At 37.3% G+C, this 25,157-nt stretch overlaps 2 protein-coding genes across 3 annotated transcripts in view; one reads left to right on the top strand and one right to left on the bottom strand.

The window, feature by feature from the left end:
• Positions 1 to 16,003, bottom strand: part of LOC127977217 (tumor protein p53-inducible protein 11-like) — a 61,910-nt gene extending 45,907 nt beyond the window's left edge. The window contains exon 1 of the mRNA XM_052581947.1: positions 15,847 to 16,003. The gene's annotated coding sequence lies outside the window, so the exon portion shown is untranslated. The remainder of the gene's footprint in view (positions 1 to 15,846) is intronic.
• Positions 1 to 25,157, top strand: part of LOC127977209 (homeobox protein aristaless-like 4) — a 539,817-nt gene that overhangs the window by 194,828 nt on the left and 319,832 nt on the right. The window lies entirely within an intron of this gene.

The raw sequence follows: 25,157 nt of genomic DNA, 5'->3' as shown, positions 1-25,157 counted from the left end.
CATGTTAAATAAATATGTAGAGTGAACCTACAGTATCTGGAAAATTTGATTAATTTGTATCTCTTCTATATAACAACTATAATTTTTATAAATTGATCCCTTTTCACTACTTTTCAAGGGATAGTTCATCCAAAAATTAAAATTGTCATAATTTATTCAAGTTTTTCCAAATTCAATCCTTGAGTTGGTCTAAAGAGAGAAGAATAAATAACTATTGTTGTTTGAAAATTACATATAAAATAAATACATTTTGGTTACTGCAGTTTGACTAAAATGATTACTAAAAGTAATGACAGTTTGTTCAAAAATGCAATAACTTTTTGTCAACTAAAACTATAAAAAGACTCAAATGACTAAAATATGACTAATACTATTAAGCATTTTTGTCTCTAGATAAAGAATAAGACTAAATCAAAAATGCCTGTCAAAATTAACACTGAGTTAGTGACGACAGAAATTTAATCTTGGGTGAACTATTTCTTTGAACTTGCACTACACATACAAGCACATCAGCAACTGGAGGAGATGTCAGCATGCTTTGTGATTACATTTTTGTTCAATTTTGTCATGTTCAACCAACCGAGATAACCAAATTAGTCTGAGTAAGCAAACATTGTTTGGCCTTGAATTAAAATAAATGAATTAAAATACATTTCTAAAGAAAACAAAGGACAGGAAACTCCCTCCACCCATTCCAGGCCTCTCTGCAAGCAAACCCAAAATAACAGATTGTAAACCGAGTGAATTAAGGCCACTGTATTGTGGCATGCAGAACACAAACAGGCAGAATGTCTGAAGTGTGCAGGAGCAGGAAGCTCACTCCATGAGGGATGAAACAGGAAACTGTAACACACACAACATCCCCCATGTACCCTGCAGGTATACTACCATTTAAAAGTTTGGGGTCAGTAAGTACAGTAAAAACAGTAATTTTGTGAAATATTATAAAAATTTTAAATGTCTGTTGTCTATTTACGGTAATATATTTTAAAATGTAATTATTCCTGTGAACTTTCACCAGCTGTTACTCCAGTGTCACATGTGCTCAGAAACATTTCAAAACAATTGTGTTTCTTAGCATTTTTTAATGAATAGAAAGTTCAAAAGAAGACCTTTTTTCAAAATAAAAATGTTTTTAGCACTATAAATGTATTTACTGACATCTTTGGTCAATTTAATATGTCCTTGCTAAAGTTTACATATCTTTTAAAAAACGAGTGTAGCTACTGTACGCTTCAAAAGTTAAATAAATCCAATGAGAAATGAAACAAGAAATATATTGGTTTGAATGAAAGCAATTAAATTTCAGTTCTCTGTGAAACTTGAAAGTGAAACTTTCATATGTATTTTAGATTCATTACATGTAAAGTAAGACATTTCAAAACCTTACAGCTCATGAAAGTCAAAATCCAGTATCTCAATATATTACAATATTTATATTTGAGTTTCATTAAATTACCATAAATTCTGGGTATCTCTTGTTCTTTAAAACCACGAAAATGGGGAAGACTGCTGACTTGGGAATGGTCCAGAAGACAATCATTGGTCATTGTCGAAGTCAAAAAGGGTCATTACTGAATGGAGTGGCTGTTCACAGAGTGCTGTATCAAAGCACATTTACTGCAAAGTTAACTGGATGGAAGAAATTGGGTAGGAAAAGGTGCACAAGCAACAGGGATGACCGCAAGCTTGAGAATACTGAGAAAAAGCTGATTAAAACACTTGGGAGAGTTTCACAAGGAGTCAGTCCATCAAGAGTCACCAAGCTCAGATATCTTCAGGATAAGGGCAACCAAGCCACTTCTGAAACAGAAACAACATCTTAAGCATCTTACATGGGCTAAAGAGAAAAAGAACTGGACTGTTGCTCAGTGGTCAAAAGTACTCTTTCAGATAAAAGTAAATTTTGTATTTCATTTGAAAATCAATGTCTGGAGTCTGAAGGAAGACTATAGAGGCACAGAACCCAAGCTGCTTGAAGTCCAGTCACAGTCAGTGATGGTTTGGGGTGCCGTGACATCTGCTGGTGTTGGTCGATTATGTTTTATCAAGTCAAGTCAATGCAGCTATCTAACAGGAGATTTTGCAGCACTTTATGCTTCCATGTTCCATCTGCTGATAAGCTTTTTGGAGATGATGATTTGCTTTTCCAGCAGGACTTTAGCACCTGCCCACAGTGCCAAAACCACTTCAAAGTGGTTTGCTGACCATGATATTACTGTGCTTGATTGCCCACCCAACATGCCTGACCTGAACCCCATATGGAATCTATGGTATATTTTCATGAGATAGAGGAGAAACAGTCAATCCAACAATGTAGATGAGCTGAAGGCTGTAATTTTTTGTGATGCACCTGTATTATTATTGTAGTTTAGATTTTTATTAGTAGTAGCTCATACAAAACAGCAAGAATAAATTTTCTTTATCTCATGTACAGAATTTCTCCAAAGTGTTGTTCATTTGTAAAACTGAACTATCAAAGTGAAAAAGGAAAATCAGTGTGAGATGTCAGTGGGGTAAGCTACACTGCACATCAACAGGTGTGCTAAAATCCCATTTGCTATATCTATCTTCAAGCCCAATTATCCAGAAGCTCATAAATAGAATAGATGAATAGAGCAAGAGCACTGGAGTGAACAGATGCGAAAGATAAAACATGGACTAGTAGACCGGCTAATTTTGGAGATTTACTGTACTTATCTCTCTCTTCCATCACAGCACCCACAAACACTGCCATGAAAGTTCAGTGATGAATTAAACCATAGACCACCACTGAGACAAATGTGAAAGAGATTTGTGTTCCAACTGCCAATGAAACACGACACCGGCACACATACAACACAATGTTCTACAATGAACGTACATTCATTGCTGCCACAAAGCCTTAGTTGCGTAAAAACAGTGCTTCTATTTGAAACTCTTGTCAGTTTTGCCCATGGCCTGAAAGCCACCATCAATGCTTCTTTTATAAGGGTCTGACTGTAAACTGCTCCAGTCATGAGCAGAGCATATACCGAACCCTCATACAACCAAATTATGATGAATTTAGCAGAATATTCTGCAGCCATCCTCAAAAGACCAGAAAAGATTCCCACGTCAGCCACTGCTGCTCACAAAACTGATGACAGATTCGTTTCCTGCATGGAATCTGTGCTCACAGATATTCTCTGAAAGCTTTGAAGATTTCCTCAGAACTTTTAAATGTCTTAAATGTCATGATTTACAATATTCTACATATCCTCCAACCATATTTCAACTGTATTTTTGCAGAAGCTTTTGTAAACATATTTTTACAATATTTTAAATTTATTCCATAGAATCTTGAAGCAATTTTCCTTCATTATCAGCACAGATTCTGTGTGGGCTGCTGACTGGCTTTCCTCAAAGTCAATCCAATCTAATATCAATTTGGATTTGCTTGGATTGTGAAAACTGGCCATTACATACTATAATTGTGCCCGACTGATTGCTAAAAGTTTGCTAAAACATCTATTGGTTAACATTATGCAATAGTTTGTTTAAGTGTAAGTTGTTTCATAAAAGATGTCTTATTTTTTTTCATTTGGATTAACATTCACCAGTGGATCACTCACAATATGACCAGGAACGAACATCAGGAAACTGCACTTTTCATCGTTTAAAAAAATAAGGTTCAGAGTTTGAAAGAAATCTCTTGTGTTTAAAAAGGCTGCATTTATTTGATTAAAACTACAGTAAAAACAGAAAAGTTTTGAAAAATGTTAAGATTTAAAAAAGCTGTTTTCTACTATATATTTCAATTTTTTTAATTAATTTATTAAATTAAAATACATTTTCTCTCACCATCGCTCCAGTCTTCAGTGTCACGTGATCTTTCAATTTAGAAATCATTCTAATATACTGTTTTGGTACTCTAGAAACATTTATTATTATTATTATTAGTGCTATAAACATCGTCATTGATGTTGAAAACATTTGTGAGATTTAATAGAATACAGAAATTTCAAAAGAGCAGCGTTAATTTTAAATATAAATATTTTATAAAATTATAAAATGTCTTTGCGGTCACTTCAGATTCAGCTTTTTGTGAATGAAATATAAGGTCAATACAGTGTCAACATTCCTAATGATTATAAAAGAAACATTTCAAGAAAATCTTAATTATCATACAAGAGATGCAGGTACTTTACATACATTTACAACTGGCGCATGTAAAACTACAAACACTATCAAAGATTCATTGAAATAAAAGAGCCAAGGCACTGTGAGGTCTGAAACTCAGTACAGCTGGAATTTAACACAACTGCTCAACTGTTCAACAGAGAGGTAAAAATATATTTTATCAAGCAGTGGAATAGTGTTTGACTGCTGCTCTGTCTACTTATCTTGAAGAGTTGTTTCCACTCCAAGCATGGATTAAAGAACTGCTGTAACTATTTCAATTGAAGTGGAATTACAAAAAGTACATTCCACAGTAAAAAAAAGAACAGAAAACACTTTTGAAGTACCTCTGAATCTCAAAAACATAAGAGCTAAATGTACAGTATTGTTCAAAATAATAGCAGTACAATGTGACTAACCAGAATAATCAAGGTTTTTCGTATATTTTTTTATTGCTACGTGGCAAACAAGTTACCAGTAGGTTCAGTAGATTGTCAGAAAACAAATGAGACCCAGCATTCATGATATGCACGCTCTTAAGGCTGTGCAATTGGGCAATTAGTTGAAAGGGGTGTGTTCAAAAAAATAGCAGTGTGGCATTCAATCACTGAGGTCATCAATTTTGTGAAGAAACAGGTGTGAATCAGGTGGCCCCTATTTAAGGATGAAGCCAACACTTGTTGAACATGCATTTGAAAGCTGAGGAAAATGGGTCGTTCAAGACATTGTTCAGAAGAACAGCGTACTTTGATTAAAAAGTTGATTAGAGAGGGGAAAACCTATAAAGAGGTGCAAAAAATGATAGGCTGTTCAGCTAAAATGATCTCCAATGCCTTAAAATGGAGAGCAAAACCAGAGAGACGTGGAAGAAAACGGAAGACAACCATCAAAATGGATAGAAGAATAACCAGAATGGCAAAGGCTCAGCCAATGATCACCTCCAGGATGATCAAAGACAGTCTGGAGTTACCTGTAAGTACTGTGACAGTTAGAAGACGTCTGTGTGAAGCTAATCTATTTTCAAGAATCCCCCGCAAAGCCCCTCTGTTAAAAAAAAGGCATGTGCAGAAGAGGTTACAATTTGCCAAAGAACACATCAACTGGCCTAAAGAGAAATGGAGGAACATTTTGTGGACTGATGAGAGTAAACTTGTTCTTTTTGGGTCCAAGGGCCACAGGCAGTTTGTGAGATGACCCCCAAACTCTGAATTCAAGCCACAGTACACAGTGAAGACAGTGAAGCATGGAGGTGCAAGCATCATGATATGGGCATGTTTCTCCTACTATGGTGTTGGGCCTATTTATCGCATACCAGGGATCATGGATCAGTTTGCATATGTTAAAATACTTGAAGAGGTCATGTTGCCCTATGCTGAAGAGGACATGCCCTTGAAATGGTTGTTTCAACAAGACAATGACCCAAAACACACTAGTAAACGGGCAAAGTCTTGGTTCCAAACCAACAAAATTAATGTTATGGAGTGGCCAGCCCAATCTCCAGACCTTAATCCAATTGAGAACTTGTGGGGTGATATCAAAAATGCTGTTTCTGAAGCAAAACCAAGAAATGTGAATGAATTGTGGAATGTTGTTAAAGAATCATGGAGTGGAATAACAGCTGAGAGGTGCCACAAGTTGGTTGACTCCATGCCACACAGATGTCAAGCAGTTTTAAAAAACTGTGGTCATACAACTAAATATTAGTTTAGTGATTCACAGGATTGCTAAATCCCAGAAAAAAAAAATGTTTGTACAAAATAGTTTTGAGTTTGTACAGTCAAAGGTAGACACTGCTATTTTTTTGAACACACCCCTTTCAACTAATTGCCCAATTGCACAGCCTTAAGAGCGTGCATATCATGAATGCTGGGTCTTGTTTGTTTTCTGACAATCTACTGAACCTACTGGTAACTTGTTTGCCACGTAGCAATAAAAATATACTAAAAACCTTGATTATTCTGGTTAGTCACATTGTACTGCTATTATTTTGAACAATACTGTACTTCCTAAATGTAAAAGAAATTTAAAAGAATTTTAAAATTTAGAAACAGTTCTTAAAAATCTCCTAAACAGATTTTTTGGAAACTCCTGTGTAGAGTACATTTAACTTGAAAATCACTCCTAAAAATTATATCAGTATGTCCCCGAGCCCAGTAGTGCTTTGCTTATTGGTATCCGCTTGCCTCACACAAGTGAGAAGGGTCTACTGGGTAGTATTAGAAGAAAGCACAATCATTCTCACCAGTAAAGACAATAAACCATAGCTGAGCCAGCGCTAGCATACTGAGAACAACAACAGTTACAAGAAAGCATGACCATCTCTAACAGAGTAGAAGAGCAACCTTTCTAATTTAAGATGGTCATGTGCTACAATGTGTTGCATAAACACATTCAGTGACCTTACCTGTTTCCATTCTGTATAGTCTGCACAACAGAATACAAGAGCCAGTTAAAGTGCACATAGCTCAACTCAGAAATAAAGCACAGTGTTAATTTAACAGTGTGAGACATGTAAGAGTTAACAGATTGAACGTTTGAATCCAGTTAATTACACTTTATGATAATAAATCAAACAAATAACTAAAAAAATATATATATCATATTTCCTCAAATTAAGGTAATTTAAGACTTAACAGACATAGAAATCACTATGATTAAATTTATTTTGTATAAATATTATTAACTTAAAAGTGAAAAAAAGAACTAAAATGATTTATTAGGCATCACAACAAAATATACATTATCAAATATGTACATTCAAATAAAATGCTTTATTATAAAAAATATTTATTTACTATATTTTACTATATTTTTATTTATGAAATTATTTATTATAAAAGTAAATGAATAAATATAATAATAATAATAATAATAATAATAATAATAATAATAAATTCATATTTCAGGATTTTAAAGATTATAGTCAGTGCTGGATGACAGCAAAAATAAATGTAAAAATAAAAAAATAAGCATGCACCACTGAATATTTAAAAAGGTCAAGATGGGCAATGATTTGTAAAAATAATTAATAAACAAAGAAAAAAATAGGCTGATATATATGTGGAGTATACTGTGCATCCCTAGCCACATGTGAGAACTAATTTTCCATTTTAAGAAAAGTTCATTCATTCTAAGCTATAACTTGCTGGATGTTAAACTTTAATTTCAACGAGTTTAAATCATTTTCAGCACTGACTGACAGTACAGATGCTGCTGACTGCTTAAGCAGTTTTGAACTCTAATATTGCTCTACACAGATGTCAGCTTGTCTGCATCATGCCAAACAAAAGCAGGTTGTGTAGACAGAGCATAAATCAAAGCGATGAAAAATCAAACCACTCAATGAATTCGATCCCAAATGGCACCCTCTGTAACCTGATAAGGCCAAGCATGAGCTTCAGGGGCTTAGATACTCAAGGCAGATACTTATTCACCTATTTAGAATTATTTAGCCCCAAAATAAAGTTCAACACATTTTTTTTCTTCTTACTTTTAACCATACGGAACCTTGGATAAAATCAAAGGGATTATTTTCAGTCTTGCAACAATGCAGTCTCTAAAGAGCCTGGGCTGCCTAGGCGTAGTAATCCAATCTGTTAAAAATCCAGGGGAGGACATCTGTTCATTTTGTGGCACAGCGGTGCCCTGCTGACATAACAGTGTTGGAGGAAATTAAACTAGAAGCTTAACTAGACCCACAATCTGAGGGCCCGACCAGTAAGAACACAGTATCCATTTCTCAGAACAATCCACTTTTGTGACAGATACTTGACATAACAATAAACACCCATATACTTTTATATTTATCGTATAAATTGTCACCACTTTTATTGCTGTAGCCTATATATCAGCATTCAATTTTCTGTTCTGAAAGTGGTTTAAGAAAAACAGCATTATAAACAAGTTACAAGCTTTCAAAATAAATGATCGTATATTTGTAGCTTTCAAGTTCATTGCCACCAAAATCATGTATTGAACAGTGGAGGTTTGCATCTAATCATGTAAGATACAATAAAATTCTGGGCAATAAATAATTATCGATTTTCAAATATTGCACCTGTCACCGGCCTGAGAGAAAGAGCACGCGCAAAAGAGAGAGAGAGAGAGAGAGAGAGAGAGAGAGAGACGGCTCTGGTCCCGGCCGCACGCTCAATGTCTTTAAAACAACAAGAGCGCTGTCTTGCACTCTTCTTCCCGCATATTAATCAACTGACATGATGGTGGCGATGTTTAAATCATTTAAAATGAGAATGTAAGTGTGCTCACTCTATTTTTGTTTGTAAGATTTCATAGATTTCATATCGCAATATATAATCGCAGAAAAATAAAATATCGCAATTTAATTTTTTCCCAATATCGTGCAGCCCTAGCATTGACGTTTAGCTATCGACCTATGTTTTCGAACTTCTGACGGTGGTTTCGTCTCGATCAGACAAGCGGTTTCAAAGATATAGCCAAATGTTTTTTAAGCGCTAAATCACAACGCTACACAAACCGTAGGGTGAAACCTAGCATATTTGGTATCATAGAATTCGGTAAGGTTTCAGGAGTCTAATTAGATGAGTCTCGTGAAAATAAGTCGACCACACCCAAAGTTATAAGCATTTAAAAAAAGAAGATCACCACTAGGTGGCGCTGTTTCGAAACTTTCTCACACTCCTTCAGGACATTGTGCTGATGACCCATACCATGTTTCGTAACAATCCGTTGATGCGTTCTGAAAATACAGCATTTTAGCACAAAATTCAAAATGGCCAACAGTCAAAATGGCCAAAATGGTAAAATTGGATATCAGTCGACATGAGTGATCAGTCGGTGTGTTGCCCTGAATCTAACAAGACCAATGTTATGATTTTTGGACAAACTGTTTAGAAGTTATAAGGAAAAATAGCAGTTTTTCATATCTCCGGACCAGTAGGTGGCGCTGTGCCGAAACACAGCAAGTTGCTTCAGGTCATGCTTGTTATGAAATGTACCAAGTTTGGTCTGAATACGATTAATCGTTGCAGAGATACAGCCATACGACTGTTTTTGTAAGCGCTATGTAAAAATTGTTTGAGCGTTTATCAAAAACGGTTTGACGAATCAATTTAAGTTGCATAACTTTTGGTCAGCACTGACTGAAGATGACCTGGTTCAATTTTTCAGACAAACCATCTAGGTACAAGTTCGAAAAAGTAGGAATTTCAAAATAATTCAAAATGAAGGCCATATTTCTATGACGGAAAATGAGTTCATAGGGTGCAATCGAATTGACATGAGCTCAGAAATCAGAGGAAAAAAGAATTTTGTTGATAGGCCTTACGGTAGAAAAGTTATTAACAAAATTAAAGTGAAATTTTGGACAGTTGATGGCGCTAGAGGGAATGTCTTAGACCCACCAAAAATGGTTTCATTAATGTTGGCACTGTCCTCTATCAGAATGTCAAACCATTACAACTTTCCTGCAATCTGTTCTATGGGCTGCCATAGACTCCCAGTCGGAAGAATAAGAAGAAGAAGAACGGGAACAAATACAATAGGGTCCTACGCACCTTTAGTGCTTGGCCCCTAAAAAGTATGTTTGATACATACTGCTATCTTAAAATTAATCACTCATATAAAGTATTGAGTTTTGAAGTTTGAAAGATTTTTTTCATAATCAAGCAGCCCTATGTTGGGTCAAACATTTAACCCAACCAGCTGGGGTTAAAATAACTCAGCATGGGTTCTGTCCAGTACTTAACCGGCATTGGACTGCCCAGCATTTTTTCGAGTAAAGACTTTGAGGAATGTCTTGACTTGTGTTTCTCGAATGCTCCTCATCACAAGTGCAACCAGATGAGATACTGAACAGGTTTTTCCATTTCCAACAAGCCTGGTTGGATAACATATATAAATAAAAAAATGAAAAATGCTAGTGCAAAGATATCAATAACAGAAATTGAGAATAGATTCCTGGAGGCATAAAGTATTGTGTCGACTAAAGTCTGTTAAGCATGCCAAGATATCATGCATGCACAATCTATGACTGAAGGGAAACATTATTTAAGAATAAACAACTCAATTGTCCATCCCAACAGATTGTTATCTTTAGAAACTCTAAAATAACAGGTTAATGTAAAATAAAGGGGAAAAGCTACAGTACTTAGCAATACTGTTAACATTATTGTAGCCTAAATCATTTTTCACTGCAGCATCTTCAACCAAATTGTCTATCATCATGGAATCATGGGATACAGCAATTTAAGAAATATGGTATTGTCACAGTTTCACAAAACAGTGCTTGATAAATCAACCCTGTGACAGAATAAGACAGGACAGAAAGCAGGTCACCATCTGCTTGTCTTACCCAGAGTGCTGCACTCTTGTGAAATCGCAGCAGAGCTGTTTTTCCTCATTGCAATGACATTAAATCATCATCATCACCACCATCGATATGATTAGAAAAACAAAATGATCATATTAAGGAGAACCCCTCAGCCTCAACGAATGAAAACAGATAAAAGCTGCAAGTAGCCTGATGGATAATGACAGTCTGTTTACAGATAAAATCACAGCACTGCCACCCAGAAATGTCATCTATTATGGAGATATTTCTTGAAACTAGGGCTTGCACCGAATAAACGACAACTAGCCAACTTCAATGCTCTGCTGATGCCAACTACCGTATTTTCCGGACTATAAGTCGCACTTTTTTTCATAGTTTGGCTGGTTCTGCGACCTATAGTCTGGTGCGACTCATTTATCAAAATTAATTTGACTTGAACCAAGAGAAATGAACCAAGAGAAAACATTACTGTCTACAGCTGCCAGAGGGCGCTCTATGCTGCTCAGTGCTCCTGTAGTCTACACTGAAAACATAGAGCGCCCTCTCGTGGCTGTAGACGGTAATGTTTTCTCTTGGTTCTTGGTTCTTAATAAATGTGACTTATAGTCCGGTGCGACTTATATACGTTTTTTTCCTTGTCATGACGTATTTTTGGACTGATGCGACTTATACTCAGGTGCGACTTATAGTCCGAAAAATACAGTAGTCCCTGGTCCTAAAGAGGGCGCAACAGGATAAGATAACAAATAAATACATGCTCCAAAACGCTCCACAAAAGGTGAGTGATTATATTACTAGCTCAAATTTTAAGAGAATGCATGTTTTACACAGCTTACTGTACAGGTAAGGTAATCAGTGTTCTAATCTTATGCGCTGCTGCACTGTAACACACAAATAGGCAATAGACAGTAGCTCTTACATCATGCGAAGATCACGAGCACACAAGAATCATTCAGCAAAGAAATGTATCAACACTGTTCTGTGATTTCTCAATAAAATAGCTTAGAAACTGAAAAGTTCTAGCATATATTTTTTTAGTAAATCCCACAGCTTCACTACTAGTAGAGAGACGCTGCCAGGTAGAATCAATTCACACACGTAATCGCTCACTAATGCATTCATATGAACGTAATCTTTACTGTGCTACTTTATCTGTATCTGAAGCAGAAATCTGTGAGAACTATAACGACCCAAAGAACTGATAAAAATTAGCTGTTATAGGAGCAATAGCCATTTGGCAGCACTGTGTCATATGCCATAGTTGTGCACAAGGTGTTTGCCACAGCTCTAGACTTATTTGTTCAATAATGACGTCATCAGCGACTAGTCGACTTCGGCTCGACTTTCATCACATAAAGATCAACCCAAAAAAATCAGAAGTCATTCAACCCCTACTTGAAACTCACTGTAATCACTCTTTGCACACAAGAAGGTGGTGTTTTCTTCCATATTTCCACCCCATAGACGGGCAAAACTACACATTAGGGCTGTCAAAATTGCTCAAAAATGACGTTCGAATATTCCCTCTAAAAAATACACGAATATTCGAACTATTCGAACATCTGGTGGCGCATGTTGTCAATGACGCACATTACGTCAATAACAGGACAAAATAATAAAAAGATACATAACTACTTGTATAGATAGTCTAATAAACATATATGATAACGTATTACCTACACAAAAACAAGGAAATCAACTAATGGCCAAGACTGCAGACCTCAAGCTCTCTCACCCTCACGTTCTCTGCGCATAACGGTTTAAATGAACAAACAAATTTTTGTGCAAGCAGTTTAAGGTCGCGACTGTTGTCCCAAATATAGCAGGCTTCATTCAGTGATTGAAACAAATACTATTAATATTAATTTAAGTTTTACAGCATATAGAATTGACATTGAATGCTCCGAGTGAGCTGTTTGATAAATAATCAAACCTCGCTTCCATTGCTTGACAGAACTCCCCGAAGCCTGCCCCATCCACGATACTGATCGGTCTCTTGTCCTGACAAATGAACGAAATTATTTTATCCATTATGGCCTCTTGTCATTTTGCAGACAAAGAGCTTGCGGCGAGCGATGCAAAGTAACGTTACGTGTCCAGATGTGACTGTTTAGCTTTACTACGCGGGCCTTTTTTTTCACATTTTGTTTTTTATTCGAATATTTTTCACCTTCGAAATTTGTTTTTTAAAAACTATTTGAATACATATTCGAATTTAGAATATTCGTTGACAGCCCTACTACACATTTACATTAAGTCATTAAAGGGTAACTAAACACCTGGTCAGAGCCTGACTCCACCCACTGGCAATATTTGAAAAATGCTGAAAAAGTGGGCAGAGCACAGCGGAGATAGAGGGGACGAACCGAAGGCGGGGCTGAGCGGGTGGGGCCTGAACCTGGGACCCGCAGTGATGGATTAATTGACAGCTGCTGTCAGAGTCACTAAAATGGAGATTGACTGTAGTGACGCAAGTAGCTTTTGCAACAGAGCATTCATCTGATGTAGAGGACTTTTCTTGCCCACCTTCACCTGAAGTGGAGGATGTCGAGGTGTCTGTGGACACAGGGCCAGGGCCTGAGCCATATCAATTCGAGCCGCTGGCTCAAACTGCGGTCTTAACTCCAGCATAGCGACCGACACTGCGTCACTTTTCAGCGCGAGCTGTGTGGAGAAGCCCATTTTCACCCACTTGTATTGGAGAGCAATCCCGCGTAAAATGCTGTTTGCACACTCCAGCTCTAGACGGGAACTTGCGGTCTTCCAGACCAAGTGCATGCAACCTCTGGGGCATAATTTTCAAGTCTGCTGGAAAACTATGCAGTCCAGCAGTGCTTTTACAACCAGCAACACTACATCTACGTAGCATCCTGACCACTGTACTAAATACAGATAAATCTACGCCAACTTGAAGCTATCCTAACTGATGCAATACTATACTACTAACTAACTATGCTTCTAACAATACTAACGTTACACTAACAACTATGCTAATTAACTACATAGGCTACACTAAATAACTATATAAATGCTATGTTAATAGATGCTATAATAGTCTATCCTGGTCGTTTGCGCTACTCGCAATTCCAACTCCTGCTCACTACAGTGATTTTGACAGAACAAGGGACGTGGTGAGCTGGAAACTGCTTACGTCACCTGCCACCGCAAACATCCAATAGGAAAAATCAACTGCAGTAGTGACAGTTCAACCTGAAGAGGGAAGCACTCAGACGTTTTTACACCATATATTGTAGAATTAAAACACTTTATACTCAAATTTCAAAAAAGTTACTTGAATCAATGAACAGCACTAATAAAGTCCCATTCTTACAGATCATTAACTAAAAAAAAGTTGGTTTAGGGTTTAGTTACTCTTTAAGCAGACACATTCTGGTCTCATGAGACAACTGAAATGGCCGAAGGGTCCTGTGTACATATGATCCGGATTTCCATTTAGATTACTATGCCCTTTCAAGCCCCCTATCGCAAAGAAAGCAATTGGTCAGTATTTGCACTTTATATAAAATGCATAGCCCCTGCTTCCTTATGTTACCATGGTAACAAAATCAGGAATAAGGGGACACAGTATCCTCCTCCTTTGAGTAATAAATTCCTACATTCACCACCCACACCGGTCTCCAGAAGGAAGATCAGGAAAACACATTACAAGCAACTACAACCGCTATGCTTTCATTACCAAAAATGGCAGCAGCACAAAAAGTACTAGGGACTTTGGATCAAAGCAAAACTTTAGCGAGGCATGCCTTTGAATCACTATTCACACCAGCTGCTTGAGGAATCACCTCAGACGGGGCGACCACGATGGTTCTTTGAGTTGAGCAGTTATGTGACAAACCACACAAAAAAAATGGTGAAAAAAGGACTTTAGGCACTATTTCAATGGTGTGATCATGACAGGAAACAAGGACATAAAACAGCCAGACATTACAAAAACATTTCCTAGCACCTGTCCTTGTTTCATTAAAAAGCAGCACAAGTAACACGTCAGACAGGGAGCAGAGATTTCCAAGAATTCTTTTACGATGCCAAGAATATGATTACAGTAAGACTATTGATAGTATGAACAACACCAAAGCTCAAATGCTGGTAGTTTGAGGTGTGGAAAAGTTACATTGTCTTTGTTGTCACATGTGTGTCTTTTCAAAAAGCTTCTTGCATTGAAATAAGTATAAAAAAGCTTTTAATATTATAATTAAAGATTCAGCGCATGCTGTGCAAAGACAGTGTAAAGAAAAATATATATATAATAAAAAATGAATAAATTATGGGAGTAAAAATTCCAGTGCTGCAGACTTACTCTATAATGCCATACAGATTTAATTGTTTTTTTTTTTAAAGTCTAGAATATTCACATGATATCATTATGAATCTCTGTACTGTTGCCAAGTAATCATCAACAGATTAAAGTCAGAGCATTACAATATACACATACTGCTAAAAATAATTTCCTGTACAATTATAAAGATGGACTTACAGAAGGGTAAAAGTCTAAATTAAACATTTCAACAACCGTGAAATGGTGTCTTTTGTGTCAATCAGTGTGTGTTGTTATAGCCATGTTTCTTCATATAACAACAATCAACTAACTTTTCTTTAAGAGTTTTTTTCCTTTTCTGCTTCTTCTCCAGATCTGTTTTCAACATCCATGCTTTATTAGCAATAATGCAATAATTTTAATCTGGAAAGAAAATGTCTTGGTAATTATTTATATTAAGCCATATAGATAATGTCATTTAGTATTTAAACTAGAAAATTAAATGAAACTTCATAACGGGTTTTAACTTAAACTTTCCGTATGAAAAAGATACATATTTCGCGGAAATACCGACCAGAAAGAGAAAAAAAATCATTATTAAAAGCTGTGCGCACTTTTAAACTGCAATGTAAGGGTATCTCTCACCAACCAGCCTCCTCCAGAGCCGCGCGCAACGCACCGTTTGGTAAGAACGACGATTATTTATTAACGTAAAAAATGTGATTCAAGCCTCTCAGTAAGTGGGATAATGCAAAACACAAATTTTGCCAAATCAGTCTTACGTTTTAACGGATGTGCTTCTAAAAACAAACGTACATAACTGTTAAACAAGCGTGCGTTTTGTGAAACAGTAAGCTGTCACTCGAATTGTTTGTGTTCTCCATATTACTTTATAAAACACATGTTGAGCATCATCAAGCGTGGTCTGTGGTCTTAAGAGTGAATTAAAAGAAACTTCCTAAATCAGAAAAAGCGTATTCTTTACTGCAGGCTACCATTCCTGCGACACCGAGTCCGATTCACTGTTATAAGACTACTCCTGTGTATAACTATGTGAGGTTGAAAGGCGTTGCGACCGCGCAAAGATATTGAATGTCTAATAAATTAATATTTTTCTCACCAGTGTGGTTGAAAGAAGCTTCTGGTTTTCTGCTGCGCTATTCTCGGTATGCCGTCCGATTTTTCTCTTGATAAACTTACATTGCAGTGCTCTTTGGGTTTGCAAACAACCAAGACTCTGACGGATCTATAAATGTACCGTAATGTCACACATACAATATCAGCGCAGCTCTGTCTACCGTAATAGACACAGCGCGCTCGTGGACACGTGACAGACAGATTGCTCACAGAAATACGAATGAATGGAGCCACGCTGCTATAAGACAGTAGCTAAACACGATACTAGCATTCTGTTAATATTTCTGAAATATATTTGTATCTTTGCAGTTTAAGAAGTGGTTTTATAACGTTTTCATAGCTGAAAGAAGATTGAAAAAGGTGTTAACTTTCAAACAAGGATGACTGAGAGGAAACAAATACTGAAGTAGCCTATTAAATCATTCAAAACACATCGGTCGACCAGCGATCATAATATTTAGAGGGGAAAGTGTCCCTTGTGTCTATAGTGGTTGTAGCACTGCTTACAAATGCATTTCAGACTCCTTCATAAATATGAGTGTTGATATTAAGATATTATGTTGCAAAAGTTTCATACGTTTAGGCAACAAATAGCTTGCCTGCTGCTATTAGAGAGGCAATCATGCAATCAGATTGTTTCTTCAAAGATGGCAAATAGGTGGATGTGGTTAATCTTTACACATTGATCTAAAGATAACTGATGGTTTCAGGTGGTGAGAAGTAGGTACCATATATGATCTGTTCATCTAAATAACCTTGTGTCTAAAATACCTCACTCTGATAGTTTACAACACATTTGCTCATGAGAACTGCTTCAGCTGTGTGACTGTAGTAAGAAAATCCTCCATGTGTAAAAGCATGCATTGGCTGTATAGTTTGAACATGAAAGCAGCCCACATAGAATTCTGAAGTAATCTCATGAGACAACAACCCACACACTCTTTAAACAGAAATGTCTTGCCAACATAATGTTTAATATTTAAACGTCATACAGTAGCAAAAAGGTTACTCACACTCAGCTTTCAGTGTCCTTGTTTTCCCAGTGAGGCATGAACTTGAATAATATTATATAAGCATGCCACTATCATTCATTGTGAGTTCTACTGATAAGCGTTTGTGAGTTTTACCCAAGAATTCTTATAAAAATTGACTGTTTGCTAGCAAGAGCATGTTGGGAAAAAGATTATGATATGAAAAAATATATATATAGTTTACCTAACGGTAGAAACAGTTTAACCCTATTTAACTTCTGAATCTATTTAAGGGAAGTAATCAAATGTCCGGCAGCTCAGTATTGTATTGAAACATTTTTGGATCAAAATCACAAAATCTGTCCTGTTTGTAATAAGTGGTCGGTTACATGCTACCCAGCCTCTCTTGGTTTTGATTTGTGTCATAACTAGGATTTCCAGTATGTGTTGACTCATTCATTACTCAGGGCAATTAAAATGATTATAAGGATCATACGACTTTAATGAGAACAGTAATTTGCACATTTCTGGATACTGAATACTGCAGTGTTGAGGGCCATTACATTTAAATGCCTATTGTTTTGTATTGTGAAAAAATTGCACAGACAATTATGAAGTAATTTATCAGACACCTAAAGGAAGAACACTGTATCAATCTGAGCTGCGAATTTCATCTCAGGATGAATTTTTGCAGCATCGAGACTAATCAAAGTATTCAGTTTTCAGCCTACTAAATAATAGCTTCTTTTTGCAAATTTCTGTGTCATTTATTTTGGATTTCAATTGACGTATTGGATTTTGCATCAAGATAAATCACAGTCTGCTATAAACCAGACCTTATTTTAATGAAGTACAATTGAGTTTCTATGACTGTCCTTAAATTAGGCCTATAAAAGCTGTGCGAATGCAGCATTCATATACTAAATAAATATGATTCATCATATCTCTAATAACAGTTTCAAGGCTTTTCACTTAATGTAATTCAACTTTGCGTATACAGAAGTTAATCAGATTGTCAAGATGTCTGTCAGCAGAATTTTTTTTGTTACACATTTTTACAGACAGCATATAATACCAAGATAATTCCACATCATTTTAGCAGTAGTCTTGGAAAAAGGGCCTCTGTAAGAAATTAAATCAATATTTTCTTTTGATGAAACTGCTCCAACTAGCTCTGAAAATGAAAAAGAGGACAAGTGTTAAATGTGTTGATACTGCAGTTGTTAAAAAGGCACATTACAAATCTGAAGGAAAATAAACAATATTCATTAATCATCTAAAATCTTTGCATCTCTAAGGATAGAGGCATTTATAAATGCCAGACGCAGGCTTTTGGAAATAAGGAGATGTGCATATCAATGCATTCTCACAGCCCTTCATCACATCTTTGCTGTGTAGCTGCTCCAATGTTGTTTTTTCAAGAGCACTGCATTGCAGCAATGAAATCTGTTTTATTCTAGCATCACTGCAGCATTCATTCACAATGTTATATCAATGTTAACATAGTTATAGTTGTTTTGTGTGTAAAGGAAAGGTACAGAGAGTTGAGTATTTTTCTGCACACTGAAAAGCAGCCAAATTTGAGCTTGTGCATGAACAAGCATGAAACCATAATGATTCAACAAGAGCTAACAAGACTGCAGAAAGCAAATGTTTAATTCTACCACCTACACACATCTGTATGGATTACCCATAGATCTGAGCTCAAAGATGCCAGTTAGATCTATCGGAACATGTTGAGAAGGAGCTTTGTTTATTTTGTTGCTCTGCTTTTAAGGATAGCATTGATCTCAGAGCGGTCATTAGAGGGGAGTTTGTTCCTTTACATTGACTAAACCTGAAAGGGGCAGCGAGATCCCTATAAAGGCTCATGGCTTACAAACTTAGTCAACCCAGTCCAAAACTGAACCAACATGACCTAATCATGATCAAATCAAAGACACTGGCTGTTACTGTGCACTATACTGACCTCCTTTTAAACCCCTTTCAGTTCTCCACTCATCTGGAACTGACTGACTTACAGTAATTCAGTATTAAACTGACTTGAGATGAGCTAATGTTAGTTTTGAGTTTGATAATAATATTAAAGACATGATAAACATTACAAGAACACAGAACAAACCATTTTCGCTCAGGAATTGCTTTATTTATTTATTGTTTTATTTTGATTGTCATTTCATCATCATCATCACCAAATGACTTTCATTGTATGGATAAAAACATGAAAAAATATTATTTTATGAATGTGAGTAAATAAGTAAATTGATAAATGGAATTTCCTTTTTTTTTTTTGAAATTGAGGTTTATACCTCATAAATCAGCTTTCTATTGATGTATTTTTTTTTTGTTAGGATCTGACAATATTTGGTTGAGATTTGAAAATCTGGAATCTGAAGGTGCAAAAAAAATTAAATATTGAGAAAATTGCCTATAAAGTTGTCCAAATTAAGTTCTTAGCAATGTATATTACTAATCAAACATTTTTTTTTAAATATATTTATGGTAAGAAATTTACAAAATATCTTCATAAAACATTATCTTTACTTAATATCCTTATGATTTTTGGCATAAAAGAAAAATCAGTAATATTGCAAAAATATACCCCAGCGACTTAAGACTGGTTTAGTGCTCCAGGGTCACATATAGTCTAATTTTAATTTGTGTATTGAAAATGTAGATAGCCACTTTCAAGTTGTGCGAAACTAAGCCAGTTATAAACTTGCCTTTTATACAAACTCTGTTCTCCACAAAATTGCTAAGTGAAGCTGCTAATGAATAATTTTTTCTTACTTCCATTTAAAAGAAAAAAAAAAACTGGTTTGTTATCATAAATTGTGACAGTATTATGACAGCACCAGGGCTTTAAAGAAAGTCTGTACAGCCTTCAGTGTGACAGAAATCATGTTTAAATGCTGAAAGAACTTCAAATAGCATTCAAAAAGCATTAGTAGCTTTTCGGGTTCACAAGTGAAAATGAAAAGCTCTGAAGCTTATAATTACCTACGTAACTCAAGATCAAATGGTACAATAAAAAGCACTGAAAGCATTGTGTGTCAATAAATCAACTTTTGATAAGTCATGAGAGTGAAGCTACTCTTGGCTCCTTTTAGACAACTTTTGGATTATAACTCCATGGACTCTTAGGAGCTAAAACCCTTAAGGAATTGTAGAAGCACAACAGCTCGTCTCTGGGCCAGAGCCCATCTAATATATAGTAAGGCACATACCGTACCAGCACATCAGTGAGCAGCAGACAGCACACCCTGATGCTTTTCTCATCATAGCTGGGGATTTCAATCATGCTGACTTAAAGAGTGAGTTTCCAAAAATACATCAACACATTAACTTTCCAATACGAGGTAACATTTTGGACTTTGTTTACACCACACAGAGAGGAGCTTACCTTTCCCATCACCCACCTTGGTGCCTCAGACCACATCACTGTCATACTAGTGCCTGCATACAGACCGCTCATTAATGTCACCAAAACTCATACTCCGGGAGGATAGCCCATCAATTCAGCGACAGCAGAGACACTAGGAGCCTGTGGCAGGGGATACAGACCATTACGGACTACAAGCCCCCACCACGGACCTGTGACAGCAACATCTCTCTGCTGAATGAGCTGAACACCTTCTTCGCTTGCTTTGAGCAACAAAACAGCACCACTTCACTGAAGACTCCACCTCCTCCCGGCGACCAGGTGATGATGCTGACCCCAGACAGTGTGAGGAGATCCTTCAGCAGGATCAATGCACGCAAAGCTCCAGGTCCTGACAACATCCCTGGGCGTGTACCGAGAGACTGTGCAGCAGAACTCACTGATGTCTTCACAGACATTTCAACATCTCACTTAGTCAGGCTGTTGTTCCCATATGTTTCAAAACTACCACCATCATTCCAGTTCTGAAGAAGCCATCTCCATCCTGCTTCAATGACTACCGTCCTGTTTCACTTACTCCCATCCTCATGAAGTGCTTTCGGCTAGTCATGCACCACATCAAGTCTGTCCTCCCCCCCACTCTGGACCCCTTCCAGTTTGCATATCGGTCCAACAGGTCGACCGATATGCCATCACCACTGCCATCCACTCAGCAGTCACACATCTGGACAAAAAGGACTTATATGTCAGAATGCTGTTCATAGACTTCAGTTCAGCATTCAACACAATCATCCCTCAACAGCTCATTTACAAACTGGTCCAGCTGGGGCTTGAGACTTTGCTGTGCAACTGGCTGTTGGACTTTACTGTCTGGAAGACCTCAGCCAGTACGGGTCGGCAACAACACATCCAGCACCACCACACTGAACACTGGGGGCCCCCAAGGATGTGTGCTGAGCCCTCTCCTCTTCACTCTGCTGACCCACGACTACACACCGTCACAAAGCTCTAACCTCTTCATTAAGTTTGCGGATGACACGACAAAGATGAGACAAACTACTGGAGAGAGGTGAGCTGCCTGGCCAGATGGTGCAATGACAACAATCTCTCTCTGAACATGGAGAAGATGAAGGAGATTGTTGTTGACTTCAGAAGAGCACACACTCAGCATGTTCCTCTGACCATTAACGGTGCATCTGTGGAGAGAGTGAGCTGCACAAAGTTCCTGGGTGTGCACATCACAGAGGACCTCTCCTGGACTGAAAACACAGCAGCACTGGCCAAGAAATCACAGAAGCATCTTTACTTCCTCCGCAAACTGAGAAGAGCCACAGCCCCACCCCCCATCATGTACACCTTCTACAGAGGCACCATCGAGAGCATCCTGACGAGCTGCATCACTGTGTGGTATGGCGCCTGCAACATGTCATGCCGAAAGACTCTGCAACGCATAGTGAGAGCAGCTGAGAAGATCATAGGTGTCTCTCTCCCCTCCCTCCAGGACATTTATGGAACCCGTCTCACCTGCAAAGCCCTCTGCATCACAGGTGATCTCACCCACTAATCACGCAGCTTCTTCAGTCTGCTGCCATCAGGGAGGAGACTGCAGAGTCTCCGGGCCAGGACCAGCGGACTGAAGGATAGCGTCATCCATCAGGCTGTCAGGAAGCTGAGCTCGCTCCCGAACTTGCCCCCCCCCCTCCATCTTCTGCCCCAGGCACCACTGAACTATGAAAGCAGCCCCAGATCCCACATCCCCAGGTCTTTCATAGCTAAATTTACAATTTCTATTATAATATTGCAGAAATAATTAATTACACATTTGCGAAGATGGTATTTTAAACACAAAATTCTGCATTTTACTTGCTAGCAGCACCATTTAACTAATTGCACTGAAAGTGTGTAGAACAGTACTTAAATTAACCCACTGCCAATCTTTTCAGCACAAACACAGCTAATTTATGTAACAAAAATATTTATATCAGAACAATTTTTTTCATATTGTGAAGAGTAAAAAAATAAAAATAATAATAATAATAAATTAGGGTTCTACCCACTGTTTGTTGATTATATAGAGACAAATCAGAATATGAAGTTTATATATATATATATATATATATATATATATATATATATATATATATATATATATATATATATATATATATATATATACACACACACACACACACACACACACACACACACACACACACACACACACACACACGCAAACCTGATTCCAAAAAAGTTGGGACACTGTACAAATTGTGAATAAAAAAGGAATGGAATAATTTACAAATCTCATTGAACTTATATTTTATTCACAATAGAGTATAGATAACATATCAAATGTTGAAAGTGAGACAATTTGAAATGTCATGGCAAATATTGGCTCATTTTGGATTTCATGAGAGCTAAACATTCAAAAACACTTTGGACAGGTAGCAATAAGAGGCCGGAAAAGTTAAATGTACATATAAGGAACAGCTCGAGGACCAACTTGCAACTTATTAGGTCAATTGGCAACATGAGTATGACATGATGGAGAAGAATTTTAAAACTGGGCAAATGTGCCATCTTTGGGCATGTTTTGGCAGTTTTGAAACCAAAAGCAGTAAAAACTTATATAAAAATTAAGTAATGTTTGTGGGATTTAGCAATGAGGTTTAAAAGGTTTGATGACATGTGACACTCTCTCCATGCTGTCACTTTAGTTATGAAGTCTCGCATTAGCCTGAGTGTTAAAATGCCCTGGTGCTCCTGCTCTGTCGAGGCCGTCCTTACATCTTAATACCCAGGTCACGAATCCATTCAGTCCAAGAAATGTCAGGTTTTTACTGGAAGCCTTTAACACCTGACATTTTTATTGCAGGTAAAAAAAGATTCCTTTTAAGCCAGCGTTGAAAAAATCTCTAAAAGGAAGCTCAAAAAGGCTAAGAGTGTCAGCTCACAGTGGGGGAAACTGAATGTCATTGTCTACCAGAATCATCTCGTCCATCAAGTTCTCACACATCTGATGGAACTCAAGCATCATATATTCATTGCTGGAATCACTGTCACTTATTAAAATAGTCATGATGGTGTTTGTTTGACTTTTACCACTTACTTTTGCTCAGAGATCAATTTATCCATGGTTCTGTATTTAGATTGGTGCCTGTGAGTGTGTGTATAGGTGCCTGTGAGTTTCCTTCTTATGTAGAACATAAAATAAGATATTTTGAAGAATGCTGGTAATTGAACAGTTGATGGTCTTCATTGACTTACATAATATATCTTTCCTTTCAATGGAAGTCAATGAGGTCCTACAAATTCTTCACAATATTTTCTTTTGTGTTCAAAATAAGAAAGAAAGTGACATTCAGCCAAGTATGGTGACCCATACTCAGAATTCGTGCTCTGCATTTAACCCATCCGAAATGCACACACACAGAGCAGTGAACACACACACACACACACTGTGAACACACACCTGGAGCAGTGGGCAGCCATTTATGCTGCGGCGCTTGGGGAGCAGTTGGGGGTACGGTGCCTTGCTCAAGGGCACCTAAGTCATGGTATTGAGGGTGGAGAGAGCACTGTACATGCACTCCCCCCACCTACAATACCTGCCGGCCTGAGACTCAAACTCACAACCTTTCGAGTCCGACTCTCTAAGCATTAGGCCACAACCTCCCCTAAACAAAGAAAGAAACACACACAGGTTTGGAGCCCCCTGAGGGTGAGTAAATGATGATAGAATTTACATTTTCGGGTGGACTATTCCTTAACCCTAGCTTATCATCATCCTGAAGACCCCCCCCCCCCTAACCTGGGGTTATGAAACCCTGCTGTGGTGCAATGTTTTGCAGTGTTAAATACAGAAGTTGTTTCCACCATAGGATCAAATATTTAAAAGGTCTGAACTGTGAGATATAATGTCACAAATGTCAATGCTATCTCACAAACAATGTATACAAATTTAACAAGGTGGCTAATTTGTATGAATTCATATGACCTCGTATGATTTTGTACAAATTCCTACAAATTTGCCAGTTCGTAAAATACATTCATTTTTTCACAAATTGTACAAATGTTCACAAATAAGCCATCTCATCAGAAATGAATTGCTGTGAGATTGGGTTAAAAATACATTAAAAAACTAAAAAAAAACTAAAATCTGAGTTGTGAGATGTGAGCTCAGTGTTCTCTAAAAACATGTCAGACTTGTGAAATATAAACTCAAAACTGAGATCCATATAAACTCAGAATGCAGGAAAGAGATTAAGATCCTTTTGCCTGGGGTTTAGAATGACCCAGGATGAATGAAAAACTAAAGTGAAATGTGAAGATTCAGCCCCAAAAAGGGGTTTTCGGTCTTCATGACTGAACCCTCCTCTGGTTTAATTGTTCTCGGAAATTACTGGGATAAAAGCTCCAATTAGAGGGCAATTAAATCAGTAGGTAGTGTGATCTGTGGTGACAAATCGCATTTAGCCCTTGTGCTTCGGTCTAGCAGGTGGCTTCATCGAGCAGAGTTGTCAGCTCTAATGAGAAACGCTGGATAGATTGGAGGTTTTAGAAATCATCGACCATGGCGATGCCGCACACAACAGCAGGAGCATAGTGCTCTCTTTCAATACATAAAGCACTGAGACGTGTGGGAGGAAGGAGGAACAAGAGTGGGAGTATTAACTTTAGACAACAGGGAAAATGAGGACAGCTCTGAAGAGAAGAAGGACAGGAGGAGGGAAAGAGCGAGAGCGAAATTGTAGCTTTCAGGCTGAAATGTTTTGTTCTGCTAAATGAGGCTGAAATTAAAGCAGCCTTTGATGCCAGTTAGAGTGAATGAATGTATGAATGAAAGAGATCTGTGCAGAGAAAAACAGTCTGGCATGGAAAACAACAGCTTAAGATGTATGGAGAGGTGGTGGCAAGCATATAATAGATGGAGAGGTAATA

This window comes from Carassius gibelio, chromosome B18 (genome assembly GCF_023724105.1).
Source record: "Carassius gibelio isolate Cgi1373 ecotype wild population from Czech Republic chromosome B18, carGib1.2-hapl.c, whole genome shotgun sequence".
In the NCBI taxonomy this organism is placed as follows: domain Eukaryota; kingdom Metazoa; phylum Chordata; class Actinopteri; order Cypriniformes; family Cyprinidae; genus Carassius; species Carassius gibelio.
The sequence above is the reverse complement of the archived record's forward strand: the minus strand, read 5'-3'. Positions and strand labels throughout refer to the sequence as shown.